This window comes from Bos mutus, chromosome 13 (genome assembly GCF_027580195.1).
Source record: "Bos mutus isolate GX-2022 chromosome 13, NWIPB_WYAK_1.1, whole genome shotgun sequence".
Taxonomy (NCBI): domain Eukaryota; kingdom Metazoa; phylum Chordata; class Mammalia; order Artiodactyla; family Bovidae; genus Bos; species Bos mutus.
In genome coordinates this window covers 60,930,066-60,937,867 of record NC_091629.1, presented here as the reverse complement: position 1 = coordinate 60,937,867, position 7,802 = coordinate 60,930,066, and positions in this window count along the sequence as shown.

The window sequence follows — 7,802 nt, the reverse complement described above, 5'->3', positions numbered from 1 at the left end:
ATAACCAACTTGCCTTTGTAGAAGGTAGATTTCAATCATGTCTAGAAACTCTAATGAACACTGTTGAATGGGGGTCTGATCCATCGTTCACTGAGTGAATAGTGTTAAACACTTGGACCAGTGTTATATAAACATACCCTCCCTGTAATTTGCAACACTGCACTTGTGAAAGAGGCACTGTTACCTCTGCTTTGTTTTTGTTTTTTCAGAAGAAGAAACTGAAGCAGAGTGAGGTTAGCTCACTTAATGATGAAGATCTCAAAGCCCGCCAGGAGAGAGACGGGAGGTATTTGCATGTGGGCCTTTCTGGATCACATGCTTAATCTCCTCCTCAGATTGTTCTTGTGATAACGATAGACCAACAGAAGTGACAGAAAACTCAGTGTCCCTAAAATTCTGGTCTCTGAATAAGGGCAGAGATAGATTTACCACTAAGCTGATACAGCTTTGGCCTCAGGGGTCCTTGCTTGTGGGGACCCCTCTGTGGCCCTATGCCAACTTCTGTGCCCTCCCAGGCTGGGCCCAACACACCTGGACTTGCATAGAGCTGTCAAGGTGCACAATGTCCTTTTTTATTTGGCTGCACTGGATCTTAGTTGTAACATGTGGGATCTAGTTCCCTGACCAAGAATCGAACCTGGTCCCCCTTCATTGGGAGCCCTGAGCCTTAGCCACTGGACCCCCAGGAAAGTCCCAAAGGTGCATAACTTTTGATGATTTTCTTGAAAAACCTAAACAGCCCATGTGAATTGAGGTCCAGTTAACAAATTCCACTTGGGGAAGAACATTTCTTTTAAGTAAACTGGAGCTCTCATGGAAAGATCTGGGGATGTTTGTCTGCTAAGAGGTGGTCAAGGGTAGTGGGGCTGAGAAGGTGGTCAGAAGAGCACCCAGGGGAGTTCAGGGCTGGGACGTGAGCACCGAGGACTTGCACAACTGCCCACCCAGAAAGCCATGAGTTGTGGCTGGGATGGGCCACCAGACAGAACATCAGCTTCAGAGAAGCCAGGCGGCCCCAAGAAGGTTCTGAGGGAATCCACTGCTCACCTCCTTCCTGGAAGATGGGCAGTGGGGCTGTCAGACCCTAGGGTAATGAGGACAGAATGATCATATCCTGAAACCAACACCTGCCCACCCGGGTACTTCCTGCTTCAGGCAGCAAGGCTGATTGTGTGGGGGAATTGGAATGCGTTACGAGAAGAGTCGGACACAACTGAGCAACTTCCCTTTCACTTTTCACTTTCATGCATTGGAGAAGGAAATGGCAACCCACTCCAGTGTTCTTCCCTGGAGAATCCCAGGGATGGGGGAGCCTGGTGGGCTGTCGTCTATGGGGTCGCACAGAGTCGGACACGACTGAAGTGACTTAGCAGCAGCATGGAAGATGGATGGGACCTTTCCATTTGGGGCTTGGAGACGGTCTTGTCTAAGCTGCTCTTAGACTGGTATATAGACCTGTTTGGGGGGCGGTCACATGGGCAACGCTGGAACCTGATCCTCTGATGATCACAACGCCCTTATGTCTGCCTTGAGGTCTGAAAATAACTTGAAACAGATCATGAAGACTGCCCACCCAGAATGTGCGGGACCTAATGGGGGCTTGCCGAGCCTCAGAAAAACGGCTTCCATCTAGGGGGTCAACCAACACATCCACACCCCTGGTGCTAGTTCTACCGGATGTATGCCATGTCCTGACACAGCAAGACCTGAAGCAGTGGGCTGATTTCTATCAGCCACCGAGTTCCTCCACTATCTGACATACCGAAGTCAATTGATCTTTCATTGATAGCACTTTTCCGTGGCATAACTGAATGTGAAAGCAATGTTTTCTAGAGGGCCTGGGGGATTTTTTTATTTTTTGTAGATCTGCAGCATGATTGGAAACAAAGATTGTTTGATGCCAGCGTCCAGGGCCAGACCTAGGGGCAATCGGAAAGAAATGTGCTGCCCAGCAGGCTGGCAGTTGAGTCAAAGCCTTATGGGGACTTTCTCTGGGCAAAGAACTGGGCTGGCCCCTACAGGGGACACAAGTAGGAGAAGGTTCCAGCCCGCCGGACCAATCCAGTCCCTGCTGAAAGGAAGTATATCCCATTTTGGAATTGTTAGGAGTTTCTTTGTTTTAATGTATGACTTTCTGTTTCCCCAAATACTTTTTTGACTAAGACTAACCTTTTGCCTGGGAGCTAGATTTTTAAATGTTGATTTAATCTCAAGTGCACCAGAAAGTGATCATTGCAGTAACAGGGTTTCAAAACTTCACTTTGAGCCAGAGATGAGGATGCAAAGTGGCTGCACACAGAGCACTTTTGTCCCAGATTTCACATGCCCTTGCTGTGACTTTTGTTTGGCTTCCCCCTAGGGAGGGCAGGCAGGTGACAATGTCAGGAGGAGGGGACATCACACAATTATGGGTCCCAGTGAAGAAGCTATGGGAAATCTGCTTTGTCTCACTCCGAAGTCAAAATGAGAGACGATGGGGGGAAAGGATAGTTAGGGAATTTGGGACAGACATGTGCACACTGCTATATTTTAAATGGATAACTGGGGCTTCCCTGGAGGTCCAGTGGTAAAGAATCCACCTGTCTATGCAAGAGACATGGATTTGATCCCTGATTTGGGAAGATAGCACATGCCATGGAGCAACTAAGTCCATGTGCCACAACTACTGTGCTGGTGCCCAGAGCCTGGGAGCTACAACCACTGAAGCCCGCGTGCCCTAGAGCCTGTGCTCTACGGCAAGAGAAGCCACCGCAGAGAGAAGCCCACACGCTGCAACCAGAGCGTAGCCTTCACTCACCGTGACTAGAGACAAGCCCTTCCAGCAGTGAAGATCCAGAGCAGCCAAAAATAAATAAATAAAATGGAAAACCAACAAGGATCTACTGCATAGCACAGGGAACTCTGCTCCATGTTACATGGCAGCCTGGATGGGAGGGGAGTTTGGGGGAGAACAGATACATGTACATGTTTGGCTGAGTCCCTTTGCTGTCCGCCTGAAACTACCACAACACTGTTAATCAGCTCTACTTCTATAAAAAACAAAAATTAAAAACAAAACAAAGTGAGATCACATATGAGGACAGAGCATGTCCTTCACTTATGATCAGTGCTGGGGTAAATTCTAAGCACTTCTCCTTCAGACATCTGTTTCATCAGAAATTGCAGAGATAGAAGTGATAAAGGCGAGCTTATCTGGGTGTCCAGAGCACTAAAGCTGATTTCATGCTGCTGCTGCTGCTAAGTCACTTCAGTCCTGTCCAACTCTGTGTGACCCCATAGACGGCAGCCCACCAGGCTCCCCCGTCCCTGGGATTCTCCAGGCAAGAACACTGGAGTGGGGTGCCATTGCCTTCTCCGCTGATTTCATGAGATCCTGTTAATTCTGGTGACCGTACAAGTGAAGTGAACTGGAAATACAAACAGCAAGGAATCAGCTGGAGGGCAGAATATTCTTCTCATTACAGCCCTCTGTCCACGCAGAGGTGCCCTGAGTTGTCTTGGTAATTGTATTATCCTTGGAATAACCCTGAAAATCAGAAGAGCTGGGCAATTGCTCTTCAACTGTTGACTATCATTCTTGTTTCCTAAACTCATGCTAAATTTCCTCTCTATGATGCTTAGAGTACTTCAGGTCTCTTTTTCCTACATGGATGTAGAACTCCAGGAGTAGGAATCATTTTGCATTTCATCGGAACATGTCTCCTTAGTGGTCCAACTAAGCTCCAACTGACTTGGTTCTTCTGAGCCTAACATTCTTGCAAGGCATCCAAGGGATGAAAAGGAAGAACAATCTCAGGAACAAGAGAGCAGTGCACCCGAGGGGTGGGGCTGATTTCTAGGTCAACATGGCTTCTCATGAAAGCACGTGGGTGGACTCCGGGGACCATGAACCCACAGGCAGTAAGGATAAAGGAGAGGTTATAGAATGACAAGGGCTGGCGTCAACTTTGGGCCTCAGCAGAGCCTCCCCACTCTCTGCCTGGGTATTTCTTCTGCTTGGAAATTCAGGTCTTGCCAAAGCTTTGCTTCCAAAAGATGAGAAGGCTGGGTGGGGCCTCAGGGGCCCAGGCGACGCCCTGGATCTCTCACAACTTCCCTGTGTGGACTTATCTGTGAGTCCTCTCCAGAGCCCGTGAGCAAGAAAGCCCCAATTGTTTCTATCTTAATTAAACTATACAGGAAAGAGAGAGTGCAAACAGGGTAATTAATTCAGATTTTGTCTCTGAAACCCCAAGTTCCTTTTGTCCCCTGGCCAGCGGGCAAGAATGAACAGAAAGATTTTGGCAAATACCTTCCTCATTCTCCTCTGTGGCCCTCCCTAGGCCCCAGCCAGCTCTCCAGAAACAGCTGCTGCTCCTAGCGATATTCTGGGCACACACACATGTACGCTTAGCTAGCACCCTTCCTTGGAAAACAACAACAACAAAACACATAATGTCTACTTAATTTTACATCTTGGTTTTTGACAGAAATATTTCCCAGCAGTGACAGAAGGAAGCATTTAAATAAGAGTGATCATATTTAACAAGTGTCTTGCATTCGTCTTAGACAAAACTTTCCCTAGCTGTTTCTGCCTGGTGGAGGGAGACTTCAATCTGCCCCACCCCAGTGTCCTTCCAGCTGCTTTTGGAAATGGAGGGGTGGAACCAGAGGAGTTGGACCAGAGGGCCTCCCTATTCACTCCCAGCTTTTGATATCTTTTAGGTTCCCTGAATATTCATTGAAGGGACTATTGCTGAAACTTCAATACTTTGGCTACCTGATGCAAAGAGCTGACTCATTGGGAAAAACCCGATGCTGGGAAAGACTGAAGCAAAAGGAAAAGGGGGCTACAGAGCATGAAATTGTTAGATAGCATTACCCACTCAGTGGACATGAATTTGAGACAATCTGGGAGAGAGTGGAGGACAGGGAAGCCTGAAGTGCTGCAGTCCATGCATGGGTGGGAGAGTCTGACATGACTTCACGACTCTAAGTAACAACAATAACAACAAAGATTCGTTGAACAGGAAAGGAAATTGAACAGGCCACGTTTATGGAGCTGCCAAAGGTCTGAATCGAATTGTTTGCAGGGCAAGATGGGAACCAAGGCTGCTGACTTCTAACATGAGGTTCTTGCCTTCAGACCACATGGCTGTCCTGAGGGGCTGGGGAATCCCAGAGCAGAAGTGAGACAACACTTTACACACCCATTAGCTCTGGGCTGTGCTGAATGGACAGGGCTGGACTGGACCCATCAATCAAGTTCTCTTCTTGAGGCTGGATCCTGTCTCCAGCTGAGGTCATGAGATGCTACCCACAAGAACAGGCTCTGGGGCAAAGGACACAGAAAGGAGGGACTCTAGACATGGAGACAAATATCAAGGTGATATTAAAGGGGAAGAATTGCTGGTGTTTGATGCAGAAATAAAGTCATGAGCTTCTCACTGATGTTAGCAATGACAAAGTACGTTGCTATGTGCCCTCTGTTCCCCAGAGCTGTGGGGTGTAGTGGAGCAGACAGTCCTAATCCAAGGAGTGAACTTTATGGTATTCAAACTCCTTTTGATGCAAACCGTACTGTAGTTTTGACCTTGACCAGATTTCTAGTCACCAGTTCTGATGCAGGGGATGCTTTTCCCCACAAGACCCCCCAGTTCTCAGGCGCCAGCTAGTAGTCCTACCATTCAACACGATTCTGACACTTTCTTACTGGAGATAGCATCAGGTCCCAAGGTAAGGGGCTCAGTCCTACACGACTGCCCCCTACCCCGACTCCCAGATCCCTGGGTTTCTGGGATTCCCACAACCCCTTCCTGGGGTTTGATTAATTTGCTACAGTGGCTCACATTACTCAGAGAATCATTTTCCTTACTGCTGCAGCTGCTGCTGCTAAGTCGCTTCAGTCGTGTCCGACTCTGTGAGACCCCATAGATAGCAGCCCACAGGGCTCCCCCATCCCTGGGATTCTCCAGGCAAGAACACTGGAGTGGGTTGTCATTTCCTTCTCCAATGCATGAAAGTGAAAAGTGAAAGGGAAGTCGCTCAGTCGTGTCCGACTCCTAGCGACCCCATGGACTGCAGCCCACCAGGCTCCTCCATCCATGGGATTTTCCAGGCAAGAGTACTGGAGTAGGGTGCCATTGCCTTCTCCATTTCCTTACTAGATCACCTGTTTATTACAAGGCATACTGAAGAAATAACCAGTCAGATGAAGCAATCCTTAGGGTGAGGTCCCAAACAAAGGGACCTTTGTGGAGGTCCTTCTGTCCTTGTGGAGTTTGGGACATTGCATGGTGGCAAGGGGAAGGGTCTGGCTGGAAACTTGGAAGCTCTCTGAGCCCCTCCTTTGAGGTTTTCTTTCTTTTTTCTTTTTTGGCTGCACTGTGCAGCACGTGGGGTCTTAGTTCTCTGCGTGTGTGCTAAGTCACTTCAGTTATGTCTGACTCTTTTGCGACCCTACTGACTGTAGCCAGCCAGGCTCCTCTGTCCATGGGATTCTCCAGGCAAGAATACTGGAGTGGGTTGTCATTTCCTACTGCATTTAGTTCTCTGACCAGGCATCAAATGTAGCCCTCTGCATTGGAAGTGTAGAGTCTTAATACTGGACTGCCAGTATTAAGGGAAGCCCTTTTGTGTTATAATGGAGGTCTTGTTTCACAGATGCATTTACTGAATCATTGACCATTGATGAGTGATTCAACCTCCAGCCCTTCTCCTCTCCTAAGAGGTCAGGGGGTGGTATAATTCCAGGCCAGTAGAGTGAGGGAAGAGGGAGTGAGACAGAAAATGATGAGAAGCAAATCAGTGTATTACTGAATTGGCTACAGCTTCAGGAAAAGACACAGGTGTCCTGTCTTGCTGGTCAAGGTTTGCCTGTGAGTGTAGGCCTTTCTGCACTGCTGGGTTCAGTCTCTAGGTACCTTTAGGCAGTTTCTGATTAATCAGGTTCCATTTACCTCAGTTTAGCACTTCACTCAAATCCATAAGTGAGGGCTGGGACTGAGAAAACCCACCACTTGACCATCTCTTCTTATCCTGACATGTGCATCCCAGGATATTACCTTTGAAAGAATAGACCAAGGATGTGATACTGAAAACTAGGCCTCTATGCACTGGTGCTGAATTAAAGCTCAGAGACAGAGTTCAGGTGAAGTAGAATAGCTTTATTGCTTTGCAAGGCGAAGGGGCACACAGTGGGCTTGAGCCCTCCAAAAACTGTGTATCTCAACCCAGGAGGATCTGGTGGAGGATTTACAGCAACTATTCAAGGGTGGGTTTGCTGATAAGATTAGTGTGTGTGCAGGGCCTACATTCCTTTAATCGGGCCTCAAGTGGTCTCTTGACAAGCTTCTCTGGTTCTTGGGGCTATCAAACCATGATCTTCTCTTTGGAATGAAGAATGCTAATATCTTCCATTTGGTGGCAGCTTTAGTTCTCTGCTGCTGCTGCTGCTAAGTCACTTCAGTCGTGTCCGACTCTGTGTGACCCCATAGACAGCAGCCCACCAGGCTCCCCCGTCCCTGGGATTCTCCAGGCAAGAACACTGGAGTGGGTTGCCATTTCCTTCTCCAACGCATGAATGTGAAAGTGAAGTCGCTCAGTCGTGTCTGACTCTTTGCAACCCCATGGACTGCAGCCCACCAGGCTCCTCCGTCCTGGCAAGAGTACTGGAGTGGGGTGCCATCGCCTTCTCCATTTAGTTCTCTAGAAGAAATCAAAGATGCTATTATGTGTATCCCTTCAGGTGGAACCAGGACCTGCCACAAATCTGCACTATTGTTTTTTGACAGCTCCTGTCTTTCTCCACATCCTTTCCCTTC